The sequence below is a fragment of the Cannabis sativa genome, chromosome 4, assembly GCF_029168945.1.
Source record: "Cannabis sativa cultivar Pink pepper isolate KNU-18-1 chromosome 4, ASM2916894v1, whole genome shotgun sequence".
Classification (NCBI taxonomy): Eukaryota; Viridiplantae; Streptophyta; class Magnoliopsida; order Rosales; family Cannabaceae; genus Cannabis; species Cannabis sativa.
Window position 1 is genome coordinate 18065771 of NC_083604.1, and position 18061 is coordinate 18083831.

Consider the following 18061-nt stretch of genomic DNA (forward strand, 5'->3'; position numbering starts at 1 on the left):
AATAATTATTAAATAATATTGTCATTTATCATATTTATTAATTGAACCATACAAAGTATCATAATTAACAAATATGCCCCTATAAACTCTTTCTTTACAATTTCGGCCTTACTTAGTGAAAAATTCACAAATAGACATAGTCTAATTTGAGAATTATAATTGATTAATCAAAACCAATTACATGAGTCTTACAAACAATATTATCTCAACTAGTGGGGGGACCATGGGTCTATATAACCGAGCTTCCAATAAGTAGATCAAGAATTTAGCACTAAAATTCACTAACTTATTAATTCTTCGTTGAATCCACGCATAGAACTTAGAATTGCACTCTCAGTATATAGAATGCTCTATATGTTCCACCATATAGACACATCATTAGTTATCCATTGTTATAATCCTAATTTGATCAATGATCCTCTATATGAATGATCTACACAGTAAAGGGATTAAATTACCGTAACACCCTACTATGTATTTTATCCTTAAAACACTTGACCCCGTATAAATGATATTTCAGCTTATGTGAAATGAGATCTCCACCATTTATTTTCGTTTGGTCAAGCTCGAAGGAGATCATCCTTTGCTTACTATTCGCCAGATAGAAGCTATAGATTCCATGTTTATGCTAGCGCTCCCACTCAATTGCACTACCGTGTTCCCAAAAAGTACGTATCACCCTGACCTAAAAGTAGGCTTACCTAACAATTCAAGGAACACGAATAGCCTTTCAAGATTGAGCCTAATCATAACAGGATTAAGATCATTTGATCTAGGATCAACTATGCGATATTGACTTGAATAGATTTTACGGTAAGTTTAATAAATCTAAGTCAAAGTTCAATATCGGTCCCTTCCGATGCATACTCCATGCATCCAACCTGAGCTTTACTTTAACCAATGTTCTGGAAAGAACATAGTATTTCTCCAAATACAAGTAAACTCTTGTTGTAGATTATCATATCAGTAAAACCCTGTGTCTGATAAATCTAGGAAACTTTATTCACATAGTCATGTTTACTTTCCAATGTGTTGACGGCACAATAAACATGATCAAGTATGTGAAAAGGGTTTCAGATGAATCTATACATTATGTACATATAATCATGAAATAAATCACGTGAACCATGCAACATTAAATGTTATTTCTGATCTATATTAATAAGTAAATCTGATTATATTGAAATGAGTTTTATTTAGGGCATAAAACCCAACAAACTCCCACTTGCACTAATATAAAACAAAAAGTGCGTTTCAAATAATCTCAACACCTTGATATACAAATCAAGTGTAGTAGTAGTAAACTCCTTGTAATAGGATCTGAAAGGTTGAATTAACCACAACCTTTTCTCCACTATTACTCTTCCTTAATCACAAAATCATTGATAATGTGAAATTCCTCTCTATATGTCTACTCTCTTGGGATACTGGATTCTATATCTTTGGCAACTACTTTTGGTTAATCAAGAAATTAACACTAGTAGTTTAAGGCAATTTGGAATGATGCCAAAAATGTATAGAACTTTCCTTAGACTGAATAAGTACCTTTCCTGCAACCTTAACATTCAGTCCCTCTCTGGTAGACCTAGAGACTTCAGATAGGTTTTTACACTTCTCCAAAATCACTATTCCACCCCAAGAGTAACCACCATCTTATCAGAAAGATTTACTAGCACAAAGGCAAATTTCGAAATCTGATATGGTGTAGTCTAAGAGTTTTAAACATACCATTATAGACTAACATATAGTTCTTCTTCTTAATATTAGGATTTACTTGATTGTCTTCCAATGTTCTTCTCCTGGATTAATCTGATACCTACTCATTACTCTCACTCAACAGCAGGTGTCTGGTGTAAGGCATACAAAAGCATATCTAAGACCTCTCACTGTTGATATAAGAAATTCTTTCACGGCTTTATCTTTTCTGGAATAGTTAAGACTTTTCCTTGGATAAATAAAATCTATACCTAAGAAGTTGTGAAGCTTCTATAGATTGCCATTAGAAAGAAAATGCTTCAGCATCTTACTAAAGTAAGTTGCTTGCATTAGAGTAAGTAATTACCAGGTATACCACAAGCCATAGGTTTAGATAAACTCAAACCTATAATACTAGGAACAGGAAGTTTTGTTAAGTCTATTGAATGGACTTATAAACGAAAATTTCCTTTTATGTCCTTGTAATAGAAAACTTTAGGTTATTCCATGTGAATGGATTAAACCATAGTTCTATTGGCTTTCTTCTTAGTTTCTTATCTTGACAATCCATTACTTGTTTAAACTCACAATGGATTTTAATCACTAGTGTCTCCCAAGTCATAAGAAGGTGAGTTCCTAGAAACTCTCCCACTACGACAAGGTACCGTGAATTATGTCTAAGAAAACTAAATGGTATTGATCTCTTCGGTTGTGACAAGACAACAGAGGCAGTGGGATCATCATATGTTATATAAGATGATAGAACACTTTTGGAATCAAGAATTAAATATCTCCTTTATTTGCTACTTGTTTTCAGACTTAGTCATTATCTTAGAAAAGTAGTATTTGTTTGAACAAACACTTTCTTATCTATTGACAATGGGATGGTCCACCCCTAATCACTTAGAATAGCTAACAAACCATGGTTAACAGTTCTAGCTTTTCTTAAGATTTTGATTAGGTCATCCATGAATCTAGTAATGATTTACATTAAGTACCCAACCATTACATCATTCTGAAATTGTATTACCATAGAAGGATTTAGGCAATGACTAGTAACTAATCATCAATATGCAACTCAAAATTTCTGGGGAGGTAAGTTTGGATATAATTCAAAAATCAATTTAATGATCTTTGAACTGCATATCTACTAACTATTTCTCCACCCCTATCAGTTCGCAAGATCTTTAACCACTTACCTTAATGGTTTTAACCATTGCTAGAAATTAATGAAATTTTTCAAACATTTCAAATTTCTTTGCTAAAAGGTATAATCTAGAGTTATCGTTTTAAGAATACAACGAAAAACTCATATCCACCCCTGAATGTACATCCATCTGCGAATGAGATGAACTACTTTCAGTGGATATAGGCTGTAAAGCCCGCTTAGTTAATTTGGAAATTAGCAGTTAATCATGATTATTTATGAAAAATTATTTATAGCTATTTAAATAATTTATTATACTGTTATTTATGGAATTCAGAAATGCATGGTTATGTTATTCAGTAGTTTTCATATTTTGCATTTCCGGTGCCCGGTATTTTGGAACTCGGCGTTTGGCTCAGTAGAAATCACAACTTAGCATGTTATTAGTTTGGGACGGTTTATTAGACATTGGGAATGTCGGGAATGGCCGGGAATTTAGAATTTCCCAAAAATACCCCTTTAGTATGATTTATGTGGTTTTATGGGGAGGGGCAAAATGGTCTTTTTGCCCCATTAGTGTTTTGTCTTATGTGAGTTTATTATTTGATAATTAAATATTTATTTAATTGTTATGTGGCTGAAATAGATTATTAGTTAAAGCCTTCTTTTCATTTATTTTCATTTCACTCAAAATTTCAAAGTTAGAAAATAGAAAAAATTGCAAAACACTCTCTCTCTTTTCCTCTCTTTCTCTCTCGGCTGAAGGGTGGTTTTAGGGCTGGAAAAATTCTGATTTCAAGCTATTTCTCTTGCATTCTAAGTGTTCTTCATCCTTGGTAAAATCTCTAAACTTTTCTTTTTATAATTTTAGAAAAAATGTGTGAAAAGGTGATGATGCATGCTTGATTTTAATGTGATTCTTGCTGCTGTGAATTGAGGTTAATTTCAGAGGTTTAAGCTTGTTAGATTAGGGTTATTTAAAGTTGTTTTGATGCATGATTATTAGGTTGAGCAAGCTATAGCTTTTTATATGCAAAAATGTGATTTTTGAAGATATGTTGTGAATCTGCTACTGTGATGTTGCTGTTGTTTTTAATTGTTTTCAGTGACTTAGTTAAGCTTAATTAAGTAGAATTAAGCTAGTTTGAATGCATGTTTGAGAGATTTGCTCAAGTTTGAGTTTAGAACTCAAAGCTTGAGCTTTAATGGCAAATTTTGTATCTGTGGTTGCTGGGTTGTTTTTATGCCTTGGATATGTTCTTTGGGGTATTTAGAGCAGGTCTGGAAGGTTTGGTATAAATTGGGTTTGATTTGGTTGAGTTAGGAATTTTTGAAAAATTCCTGCGAGGAACCGGAATTCTGGTTGTGCAACCGGAATTCCGGATGAGGGTTCAGTAATTCCCAGAACCGGAATTCCGGTTGGGCAACCGGTCTGCCGGTTGGGGAATTTTCAGAACCCGTGTTTTTCCTCGTTTTTATGTTTTAGGGGGTATTGCCATGTTTTTTATCGATAGGGAAACTTTTAGTTCCTAGTTTTAGTCCCCGGGAAGTGATTTAGCGTGTCACTTATAGTGTTGTGGTTTTTATGGTTTAGGAGCCTATAATCCGCCGCTCAGCTAAAGTTCTAGTCAGGTTGACCGGCACACCTGAATTCGGAATCCAGGTAAGATTAGTATAACAGTATGCATATGTAGATTACATGTTTAGCGTGCATGTAGGAAGCCTATTAGATTACATTAGTTATGTATGTTGGCTTCGAACCATCCAACCCTGTCACGTCGGTACAGGCTGGAGTATGACCGACGGCGGAGTATGACCGGTTTGACCGATCAGCCGACACTTGGTTGGTGGTTCCGTACTATTGACGTATCCGTCGGTACAGTGGAGTATGACCGACGGCCGGAGTATGACCGGTTCGACCGATCGTGAGGATATAGTAACACGTCGGTACAGGCTGGAGTATGACCACGGCGGAGTATGACCGGTTCGACCGATCAGGTTGTTACGTGTCAATAGTACCGTCCCTATGAACGTTCAGAACTCAGTACCATGTTGGACATGGCAGTAGTGGCTCAGTACCATGTTGGACATGGCAGTAGCGGGACTCAGTATCGTGTTGGACACGGCAGTTAGAATTATGTATGAGTATTATTATGCTTTTCTTACTGAGTCTGTCGACTCACAGTTCTACGTTTATGTGTAGGTAAAGGCAAGGCTAAAGCTGATGGACCGTGAGCGAGCTTGTGAAGATTGTACATGTCGGGGCGGTTAGGCCTGGAGCGTACGATCATCGGGACAACGAGGCTGATTTTTGTAACTGGTCGTTAGACGACATTCATTTTGTGTATCAGTTAATCAGTTAAATCTTTTTGTAAATGATTTTATAATCGGGATCCCGAGTCTTTTGTAATATTATTTTATAAGTTTAATTAAAAAGCAAAATTTTAATTAATCACGTTTTCCCATAAACCTCGTTGATTAGCAACGAGCTGCACAGTATGTTTAAAAAATCACGTAATACGCCTATGTTAGTTAGGGTGTTACATAGGCATATTAACTCTTTGCAGAGATTGATCTTGTCAAATCCACTATGAACAAGATACAAATGCCATAGATTAAAAAAAAATGGTAGTGTCTTTTGATGACATAGGTTTAGTTACATCAAAGAGTTCTTAGAATACTGCAAGTGGATCCTTGTCACAGAATACCTAACTCATATTCCATACAGTTTTAATCCATTAATAGAAGATGGATATTAAACACTTGAGAAAGTGTAACTGTATTGTATTCTGGAATTAGAAATATAAGAAAATTTCTATTTGGAATCTAAAATTAAAGTGAAAGACTTAAATTTATACCAAATATAATGAGTAATTCTATCTTGGACCACCACTACTAATACAAACTCTAAGTCAGATTTGCCCATACAAGTAGGAGATTTCTAAGATTGAGGATTTATATCAATTGGGAATAGAATTTCGGGATTATAATCATATGCGTCATTTAATTTCTTAAGAGAAAATATAATGACATGAAATGATTTATAGACCATTCATCCAATGATATATTATGGAGCTAATTCGAAATGACTAAGCTAAGAGGAATTAGGATAATTTCGTTTATAAATAAGAATCCAACGTTTTCGATTAGCGAAAGACAAAGTAATCTTATTTATGTAATCTTCTTGTTTCATATTGTAAAAATACTAGTCTAAGGTGTCATCAATTGATGAACAGCTAGATGTCGCATATACAATATTTATCTTTCGAGATCTTACACTATTATGTATGTCTAATGGTGAAAATCCATTAGGGATTTATCTCATTAGAAAAACAAACATGTTAGACCAACAATGAAGATTCGAAATTAAACTACAACTTAATAACAGAAAATAACATGGTTCAATATAAATTCATACACAATTCAGAAATTATAAGCATATAGCAAGTAGGAATGACTAGTGAAAATACTAAAACATACAATCCTAAATTATTTCCAAGGTTTTCAACAAACTGATATCAGTGTCCCGTTTAGGCGAGAGTCAAAGCTACCATTCATTGAATAGAGTTGTCACCTCGTCTAAAATGTTAAACATTCTAGCAACCTTTTATTCGATCAAGATTGGAATTCAGCGTTGTCCCGTTTAGGCGAGAGTCAAGGCAATTCTATCTTATGAGCTTCCACCATTGTTTCATAATTTGCAAGTCAAGTATGGTCGCCACCATTAGGGTGATCTATACCATACAAAACACTTACAAACTACTTATCATGCTAGGTTAAACGGTGCGAAATTGCTAATGAACGATCCTCCATTAAGGAGGATTACTCACTAAAACAAACGCGGTGTAAAACCTACAATGGAGATCGAATGTCTTAATAATAATCAAGCTCATTATTTAAAGTGAGTTGTATTTTCTTTGATTCTCTTTATTTAATTTATTTATTTGAAATATATATTTATTTAAAATTTCCAATTTAGAATGAAAAATTCTAAATATAAATTTTAATTTAATATTTGTAAATTTTACTTAGATGGATATGAAAATAACATGAATTATTTCCATCTTAGTAATAATTTCCAATAAATATTTAGAAAAATATTCAATTTAAGTTGTTACAAAATTAATTTAAATTAATTTACAACTCAAATTTAATTTTCTATAAATATATATTACATTTCGAAAAATTAAAGTATATAAGAATACAATTTTCGAAAAATGCATAATAAAATAAAAAATAAATCCTGGAAAAATTATTCTAATTTAATGTTGGCCCAAAATTAATTAATAAAATTAATTTACAACAAAAAATATAATTTTCTTATTTAATTAAATATATAAGAAAAATTTCAAATATTTAAGTATGATGATGAAAATCAACTTAAATATTAATTTTCTATTTAATTAAATACACTAGAAAAATACTTCAAGCAAAAATATCACCTATCTAGATTTTCCTTTGACTAATTAATTCAATTTCTAATAATATACTTTAATTCAATTTATTTTAAATTAATCAATAAATGAAAAAAAATCATTGATTTAAGTTGATCCAAGAATTAATTAAAATAAATAATTAATTTACAACTTAATCTATTTTTCAAGATAAAATTCGAAATTCTAGCATTTAAGAAATGCAATTTCGAAAATTGATTAATAAAATAAAGAAAAAATATATTTTGAAAATTATTTAAATTTAGTTGAAAAAATAAATTTCAACTAAAAATAATTTTCTATTTAATTAAGTGTCATGAAAAAAAAAAATTTAAGTGTCATGATAAAAATCAACTCAGATATTTAATTTTCAAATTAATTAAATAAATAATTAAGTGTAGAGAAGGTTTAATTATTAGTCTCTAGTTTAATACTAGGAAAAATATACTTAAAATAAATTGTACCAAAATTAATTATATAAATAATTAATTTCACAATGTATAATATTTTCCTATTTAATATTAGAAATAATAAGTAGTCTAGAAATAACTATCTAGAAAATATCTTATTTGACTAAGTATCTTTTCCACAAAATTTGAAAAAAATATCTAATTTAAGTTGTATTAGAAAAAATCTAAAACTTAAATATTTTTCAAATTTAAATTTAATTAAATATCAAAAATTAAGTTGTAACCACTTAATTTGAAAATATTCCATTTTAAGTTAATATTCGAAAAGATATTAACTTAAAAAATATCTAAAGAATCTTAATAACCAATGCCTAAAATTCCTCAACTTAATTTTGAAATTTGAAATTCAAAAGATATTCAGATTTAAGTTGGTTAGTTGTAGATAACTAAATATCAACTTAAATAAGAATATTTAATGAAAAATTTAAATTAAGTTCCAGAAAGAATCTAGATGGTTATAATTCTATATTTAATTAAATACAAGAAAATACATATAGTTTAGCTTAGAATAAAAAATTCTTTAAACTATAATTTTCTTAAATTAATTTCAAAATAAATGAAATTAATTATGTTGCTAATCAATTTTATTAGGTTAAACTAGTGTAATTAACCTAGTACAATTGTTCAAATCAGGCAAATGGGCCTTCACAATTGGGGTGGTTCATGTGAGGGGGTGCTGGGTTCAGTATGTCGTACCCACTTCTATGGCTCCCAACTCTCACACAAGGCCCAAAAGAGAGGAATTTAACCTTAATAAAAACAACTGTTATTAATTGAATAAGCCCAATAACTAAATGGGCCTAAATAAATTCTATCAAGAACTATGATAATTTATTTTAGCAACAACAACCTATATGTATCTATAATCAAATTAAACACATAGGCTCACACAGGCACACTTTGGATGGGTCGTATCATGTTGCTAGGTCATACACAGATGAAAGAAGATTGTAAATATACATGTTACAAATTATTAACTTGACCAAGGGAGCCATCAGATCAATAGATCTGGCCAAAAGTAACCATGGCTATTTGCAATCAAGTAATAATAGGTTTTGAAAACTTACACATAAGCTAAAACACATACTCCTGCAACAAGGTTAGTTGGATAGTTGGATGTAGGATTTATTTAATTTTAAATTAAATATTTAATTTCGAAAATAATTAATTAAATAAAAAAAATCGAAAAATTTAAAAAAAAATTGAAAAATTCGAAATTTTTAAAAAATTTAAATTTAAAATTAAACCTACAATTTTTGAAAAATTAGGTTTCAACCAACCTAAATATTGTTGCTATATTTTTAAACGCTACGCAAGTATACGCAATCAAGTAGTAAAATCTCACACAGGTGAGGTCGATCCCACAGGGAATTGGATTAAGTACCACTAAATTATACTTATGATTCTATTCGGTAAATCAAAAGTAATTATGGTTTAAAAACAGTAAAATTTGAAAGAAATTCAGAAAACTTAATAACACAGTTTAAAGTTGAGCAAGATGAGACAATAGGGAGGAGAATCCTGTTGTTGTTTACCCAAATTGTTAATGATTAATTACTATCCTATTCTTGGGGTGAATGACAGATTATAAAATAACCTAGCTCCTTTCAGATCTTCTAGATTCTAAATCACATGTTATCTAATTAATTCCTTAATTAAACTAACATGAAATCAGCATTAAGCAATAATCTACTCGTCACATAAGTCATGTAAATACTTTCGTTTCACATAGAACATCGATTATCTTAATTTTAGCATTCTCAATTCTCACTTTTCAGATTTTGAATTGAGATCATAGAGCATGCACAAGGTGATCAATCTTAAACATGAAATTAAACACAAATTAAGATAATTTCACACACACAAGAATTGAGGAATGGTAATTAAACATTAACTAGGAAAACATTAAACAACAATCATCATCCTCCCTAAATGGGAAATTTAGTTCAGAAACAAATCCATAACCATTCCTATAGCAATATTCAACATTAATAAATTAAAGAGGAATAAAGAAAAGAACTGTTTAAGGGTGAATTCTGGATCTTCACTTGAATCTCTACGCTCTTCCTGCCGCTCTCAGCTGTGTTTTAGGGTTCCAAATCGCTCTCCCTGACTTCCAATCGCAGTTTTCTATTTATACTTGAAATTTAGGGTTCGATGGACGAAATTACCCCCGGTCCGTACGGGATCTCGCCGCGGCGACACTTCCTCTCGCCGCGGCGAGAATGTGCCAAAATTAGGCACTTTCTGTTTCTCGTATCTCGCCGCGGCGAGACTCTTCATCGCCGCGGCCAGATATGCAAAAACTCATAAAATGAAGTTTTTCTTCGGCTCAGCACTTTTTTCAGTGAATTTATGCACCCGAGACCTCTTTTACTCCAAAGAACCTGAAAACATAGAAAACAAGCGTAATTCCGTCCCAACACAGCTAAGAATGCACATAAATCGGATCCATAAATCGGATCCTTTTAAGGGGTTCGGCGGCGGTGGCTGGTCATACGGGTTGAAACGGGGTGGCATGGGAAAATAGTTTGGATCATCCACACCGATGTTCATCCTCGTGACAAGGGTGTTCAATTGAGCCACCTGCTGCTCATCGAAGATACTCCTCTGGGCCATGTAATTCTGCATATGAATGTTCTGCTGAATCAGATAATTCAGCTGATTGTGAGTGTACTGCATGGCAGGGTCAAGAGGCCCGACAAGACGTGGTGGTTCGATGTCCTCACGTTCCTCTTCTTCTCTTGCCGGAGGACCTCCTTGAACTGGCGGTTGACCATGAGGGTGAGGAGGTTTGAAGCGCAGAACAGTCGCCAAAGTAATAGGACGCTGGGGCGGTACCTTTGTATCATATGAGTACTGTGGTACTCCATGTTTCTCACAGAGGTCAGTGATTATTCCAGCCAACCCCAGTCCTCCACCGGAAGATCCCTCAACCATAATATCAAAGGTTGTTCGAACAATATCCCCCACATTCAGATTATACCCTTTCATAATACCGTAAACCCATTTAAGTCTGTCCATTTGAGCATCAGAAAAATGCTTGTTGGGGAGCAGCCTTGCACTAACAAAGTATAGCCAAGCCTTGGCCACTGGATTGAGTTCACATCGGTATAATTGGTATGGTACTCCACTAAGCTCATGGAACCTAAGGCCAGGATACCCTAGAGTCTCAGCCATATCCACATAATTCGTACTTCTATTATAGAATTGTTGTTTCAATTGTTGTTCTTCATAAGTGAAAGTTCGGAGATCATAAAGGGCATGAATAGCGTCTACGGTAGCAGGCACTCTAACCCCCCTAACTCTAACTTTTCCCTCCTCTCTTTCAGGCCAGTTGGCTAAAAACTCCAAAGCTAGAGTTTGATTACCACGCTCAGTGACATCGACGAACTTAGTCCACTGCCTCTCTAGGATTTGATCCCTAATAGATGCAAAAGCAGGGGGAATATTGGCAGTTTGGCTTAGGTTGACTATGTCTATCCCTCTATCTTCAATGAACGCCCTATCTTTCAATTTTAAAAACCTCTCTTGAGCCTCTACGTTGGCAAACCTAACTCTATCAAGGTTAGGGCGTCCCCTAGATGGGTTGGATGATGAAGCTCCCTCTTCATTAACCCTTGACCTCTTTGGACCCATAACTCCCAAATATTTTTTCTAACTTTCAAGATTTTTTCAAAATTTTGACAGCACTTCCCCTTAAAAATTGACTTCCCGGGATTAAAATCCCTTTCAATTTAACCCAATTCTATTCACACAATCAATTTCAACAATGTATATAGCAAAAATCCCAAATATCCACCAAATAATTCAAAACTATCCAACAAATTCAGAAATTTTTCAATAAAAATTGGAATGGAAGTCTTAGAATCAATACCTCAATGAAAATCACTCTTTAGTCAACCTCCATTGATGAGAACCTTGAAGCTTTAGGGAAGAAGAAGATGAATAGTGATTTTTCTGAAATTTGGGTGAGGTTTAGGGATTTTGGAATGGATTTTTAGAGGAAAAGAGTGTTAGATGAGAGAAATAAGAGATTATGATGATTTGGGATGAAAGTTTATGGGTGATTTTGAGGAAAATTGGTTTGAATGGGATTAGATGAAGAAATTAGGGTGAAAAGAGGTGGTTTTCGGCTGGGAGAAGAAAGTGTTTGAATGAGGTGTGATTTTGAAATGTTAGGGTTTTTGGGATTTAAAAAGGGAAATCTGGCAATCTCGCCGCGGCGGCCTATACCCTCGCCGCGGCGAGAAATGTCGAAAATATGCTCCTTTCTGTCAAACAATTCTGGCCGCGGCCAGACATTTCATGGCCGCGGCCACTGACCAAAAACCAAAATTTTTTTTTTTTTTTTTTTTTTTTTTTTTTCAGTAACGAAACAGAATGAACATCAAGAAAAATACAAGTAAACTTAAAAAGAGAGTTCAACTAAATCAAAAGAAAACTTGGGTTGCCTCCCAATTAGCGCTAACTTTATCGTCACTCAGCTGGACGTTGATCGAGATCTTCAAAGTGGCGCCAGAATCATGGCGGACTTGGTTTGATCAAATTGACCTCCCAAGTAGAGCTTTAATCGTTGTCCATTTACTTTGAAAGTATTAGGACTTTCACCTTTTAGTTCCACTGCTCCGTAGGGAAACACTTTGATCACCGTAAATGGCCCTGACCACCTTGATTTTAATTTACCAGGAAACAACTTTAGCCTTGAGTTAAAGAGTAGAACTTGTTGACCAGGTTGAAACTCTTTTCTGACTAGATTTCTGTCATGCCATCTCTTAGTTCTTTCCTTGTAAATCTTGGCGTTCTCATATGCTTCATTTCGAAATTCTTCCAACTCATCCAACTGTAGTAGTCTTTTCTGCCCAGCAGCTTTTAAGTCCATGTTTAGAGTTCTCATTGCCCAATAAGCTTTGTGTTCTAACTCTACCGGTAGATGACAAGCCTTTCCAAACACCAACCGATATGGTGACATCCCGATTGGTGTCTTGAACGCTGTTCTATAAGCCCACAATGCGTCATCCAACTTTCTTGACCAATCTTTCCTTGATCTCTGCACCGTTTTCTCCAGAATCATCTTTATTTCCCGGTTAGAAATCTCAGCTTGGCCATTACTTTGCGGATGATAAGGTAGAGCTGTTCTATGACGAACACCATATCTCGAAAGGAGTGCTTCGAATTGTTTGTTGCAAAAGTGACTCCCTTCATCGCTTATGATTGCTCGGGGAGTTCCAAACCGAGTGAATATGTTCTTTTGAAGGAACCGAAGGACTGTTTTACCATCATTAGCTGGTGTGGCTGCAGCTTCCACCCATTTTGACACATAATCCACAGCTAATAGGATGTATAAATTGCTAAACGATGAAGGAAAAGGACCCATAAAATCTATCCCCCATACATCAAACAATTCAACTTCCAAGATTCCTGTCAAAGGCATTTCGTTTCTCCTTGAGATGTTTCCTGTACGCTGACAACGATCACATGCCTTCACAAAAGTACTAGCGTCCTTGAAAAGTGTTGGCCAAAAGAATCCACTTTGCAACACCTTGGCAGCTGTTCTAGTTCCACTGAAGTGTCCCCCACATGGTAAAGCATGACAGTGATTAAGAATAGAATACATCTCCTCTTCAGGCACACACCTTCTTATTATCTGATCTGCACAGTGCTTGTAGAGGATTGGCTCTTCCCAATAATAATGTTTCACCTCAGAAAAGAACTTCTTTAGTTGTTGACGAGATAGCTCAGGAGGAGTGATATTGGCAGCCAAGAAGTTAACATAATCAGCATACCATGGTACCATCAGACTTTCCCTCACACTAAAGAGTTGTTCATCGGGAAATTGTTCATTTATTTGTACCTCTTTTGTATTCTGACTTTCTTCCAGCTCTAGTCTTGACAAGTGATCTGCCACCAAGTTCTCAGTACCCTTCTTGTCTTTTATATCTAGATCAAATTCTTGCAAAAGAAGAACCCATCGAATCAGTCGTGGTTTGGCATCCTTCTTAGTCATCAAGTATTTGATTGCTGAATGATCTGTATACACTATCACTTTATTACCAATTAAGTAGGGTCGAAATTTGTCACAAGCAAATACTATGGCCAGCATCTCTTTTTCGTAGTAGCGTAGTTTAGTTGGGCATCATTCAAGGTTTTGCTTGCATAATAAATGGTTACGAATACCTTGTCAACCCGTTGTCCCAAGATGCTCCAATAGCATAATCACTTGCATCGCACATGATTTCAAAAGGTAGTTCCCAGTTTGGTGTAGTCACAATCGGTGCTGAGATTAACTTCTCCTTGAGAATTTGGAATGCTTCAAGACAATCTTTCCCAAATTCAAAAGGAACTCCACTAGCAAGAAGATTGGATAGCGGTTTGGCCACTTTGGAGAAATCTTTGATAAATCTTCTATAAAACCCGGCATGACCTAAAAAGCTTCGAACTCCCTTCACTGAAATTGGAGGAGGCAAGTTCTCAATTGTAGATACTTTGGCTCTGTCAACCTCAATACCTTCTTTTGAGATTTTATGTCCCAGCACTATTCCTTCTGTAACCATGAAATGGCACTTTTCCCAGTTCAGCACCAAATTAGAGTCTTCACATCTTGCTAAAACCAACTCCAAGTTACTCAGACATTGGTCAAACGATGAGCCAAACAACTTTGAAAAATCATCCATGAACACCTCGATGCACTTTTCTATTAAATGCGAAAATATAGCCATCATACACCTGCGAAATGTTCGTGGAGCATTACATAGCCCAAATGGCATTCGTCGAAAAGCAAAAGTACCATATGGACATGTGAATGTTGTTTTCTCTTGATCCTCCGGTGCTATAGCTATTTGGTGATACCCTGAGTATCCATCAAGGAAACAATAGTACTCTTGTCCTGCCAACTTGTCTAACATCTGATCAATGAATGGGAGTGGAAAGTGATCTTTTCTTGTGGCCTTGTTGAGTTTTCGGTAGTCAATGCAAATTCTCCATCCCGTGACAGTTCTAGTTGGGATGAGTTCATTCTTCTCATTCTTCACCACCGTCATCCCTCCTTTCTTTGGAACAACTTGAACTGGACTCACCCATTTACTGTCTGAAATAGGATACGCTACCCCGGCATCTAACCACTTCAACACTTCTTTTCTGACAACCTCCTTCATTGGTGGATTCAATCTACGTTGTGCATCAATGGTTGGTTTCACTCCTTCCTCCATTAAGATTCTATGCATTACAGTTGAAGGGCTGATCCCTTTAATATCTGCTAAAGTCCATCCAATGGCTTTTGAATGCTTCCTTAAAACCCGTAATAGCTTATCTGTCTCTACAGAAGATAAGGAAGAAGCCACAATAACAGGAAGTGTCTTATTTTCACCCAAATATTCATACCTGAGATGCTCTGGTAGGACTTTTAACTCTAGTTGAGGAGGCTTTTCAGTAGATGGGGTAGGCTTTGTTGGTATGACTCCTAACTCTTCGTAATACTTTCTATTCAGCGGTCCATAAGAATCGAGCCACATAGCATATTCAAAAGCTTCCTTACCATCTTGTTCTACCACCTCTTCTTGTACCAAAGTCAGATTAAGAGGATCTTCAGCATGTGTCTTTGTCTCCACCAACTGATCCACCACATCAATTGCAAAACAGTTGTCACTAGCTGTAGGATAGGTCATTGCTTTGAGTACATTAAATACAACTTCATCTCCTTGTACCCTTAGCTTTAACTCTCCTTTCTGAACATCAATTAGTGCTTTCCCTGTTGCCAAGAAAGGTCTCCCCAGAATGATAGGAACATTACTGTCTTCTTCCATATCCAGAACAATGAAATCGGTGGGAAGATGAACTTGTCCACCTTTACTAACACATCCTCAATGACTCCTCTAGGGTGAGCTAGCGATCGATACGCCAATTGAAGAGTTACGGTGGTTGGCTTTGCTTCACCTAGGCTGCAATCTTTTGAACACTGACAAGGGCATTAAGTTAATGCTGGCTCCCAAATCACATAGTGCATTTATCCCTTCAATTTTACCAATAGTACAAGGAATAGTGAAACTCCCTGGATCTCTGAGTTTTGGAGGGAGTTTCTTCGTAGAATAGCGCTACACTCTTCGGTTAGAGCCCTTTGTCTCATAGTCTTCCATCTTCCTCTTCGTTGACAAAATTTCCTTCATAAACTTCACATAACTTGGCATCTGCTCTAGAGCTTCAGCAAAAGGAATGTTAATGTGAAGTCTTTTGAAGACTTCTAGAAACTTGGTGAGCGCTTGTCTAAGCTTGACTTTCTCGGCCTACGAGGATATGGTATCTTTACATGATGATCAATACTAATCGGTGGAGACTGTTGTGGTGGTGTTGGGCTATCAGTAGCCTTCTCTGCTGTCGGTGTTGGTGTTGGCACTGGTTGAGCATTTATTTCTACATCTACCTCAACTGGTTGTGGTACCTCAGGCCCATTATACTTCTTACCGCTCCTCAGGGTAATTGCCTTGCAGTTTTCTTTAGGATTAACTTCAGTGGTGCTAGGCAAATTTCCTTGAGGGCGGGTTGCTACCTGAGTTGCCAGCTGGCCCATCTGAGTCTGCAGGTCTTTAATTGAAGATCTAGTTTCAGTCATGAATTGGAGCAAGAATCTGTCCGCAAACTAGAACTTCCACCGAGAGGATTGTTGCCGATTAAAGCTGTTGGTTACGATTTCTTTGTTGATAGAACCCACTATTTCTTCGGTTGTTATTACGGTTGAACCCATAATTGTTGTTGTTGTTGTTACGTGAAAAATTCCCAATGGCCTTAGCTTCATCCATTGGCAAATCATCCACATCTGCTTGGCACTCCGAAAAGTGATGACTTCCTCCACATAACTCACAAACAATTTGGGCTTGCTTAGCTTGCCCTGCAATGATTTTAGTCAATGCCTCAACCCGAGCTGTTAACTTTGTGATGGCATCGACTTCTAACACACCAGCTACTTTCTTGGATTGACTCCTTTCAGTTGGCCACTTCTTGGTTGTTTAGAGCCATCTCCTCCAATAGATCATATGCCTCATTAGCACTCTTTCTCATAAAAGCTCCGCCAGCTGCTGCATCTATTAGAGTTCTAGTATTACCAACCAACCCGTTGTAGAAGTTGTGAACCAGCATCCACTTCTCTATACCATGATGGGGACACTTCCTGATCAGATCTTTAAACCTCTCCCAGGCCTCATGGAGAGATTCATTATCTTGTTGGCAGAAATTATTAATTTCTCCTCTCAGCTTTGCAGACTTTGCTGGAGGAAAGAACTTTGACAAAAATTTTGTTGCCAGATCATTCCATGTAGCAATAGAATTCGGTGGCAAAGAATTCAACCAACTCTTGGCTCGTTCTCTGAGAGAGAATGGAAACAACCTCAATCTAATGGCATCGTCGCTAACTCCATTAACTTTAAAAGTTTCACAAAGTTCCATGAAGTTAGAGAGATGCAAATTAGGATCTTCAGAAGGGAGACCACCAACCGAATCGAAGACCGCACCATTTGAAGGATGGCGAGGTTTGATCTCGAAGTTGTTTGCATCCACTCGCCGGTGGCCTAATACATGTTGCACTCCGTCGAGTAGGGAGAATGTAATCTCTCAAGCTTCGGCCATTAGCTTGATCTTCCACAGCGCCTCCATTATTACCATTATTACGCCCATTGTTCCCAACATTATTGTTCACATTGGCAGCCATGATTTACGATGTTTCGGCGATTCTTTGAAAACTCTTTCTTGCCTCTTGTTCTTTCGATTCTTCCTGCAGGTTTTCTCAATTTCAGGATCAACTGGTAATATGACTGATTGTCCTTGACGGCGCATGCACTTAGGATTCCTGAGATAAATAAAGAAAATATTGCAAGAAAAAGGTTAGAAAAATCAGCAAGAGAAAATATACCAAAGTAGAAGTTAGTATAATTTTATGTAATATTAATCTTTAAACAATTCCCCGGCAACGGCGCCAAAAACTTGTTGCTATATTTTTAAACGCTACGCAAGTATACGCAATCAAGTAGTAAAATCTCACACAGGTGAGGTCGATCCCACAGGGAATTGGATTAAGTACCACTAAATTATACTTATGATTCTATTCGGTAAATCAAAAGTAATTATGGTTTAAAAACAGTAAAATTTGAAAGAAATTCAGAAAACTTAATAACACAGTTTAAAGTTGAGCAAGATGAGACAATAGGGAGGAGAATCCTGTTGTTGTTTACCCAAATTGTTAATGATTAATTACTATCCTATTCTTGGGGTGAATGACAGATTATAAAATAACCTAGCTCCTTTCAGATCTTCTAGATTCTAAATCACAT

General features: G+C 35.6%; 1 non-coding gene across 1 annotated transcript; it reads left to right on the forward strand.

Annotated features, from left to right (window-relative positions):
- Positions 1 to 16884: 16884 nt before the first annotated feature.
- On the forward strand, positions 16885 to 16991 carry LOC133037534 (small nucleolar RNA R71). The gene has a single exon (XR_009687621.1). It is a non-coding gene; the product is annotated as a small nucleolar RNA R71 (small nucleolar RNA).
- The last annotated feature ends 1070 nt before the right edge of the window (positions 16992 to 18061 follow it).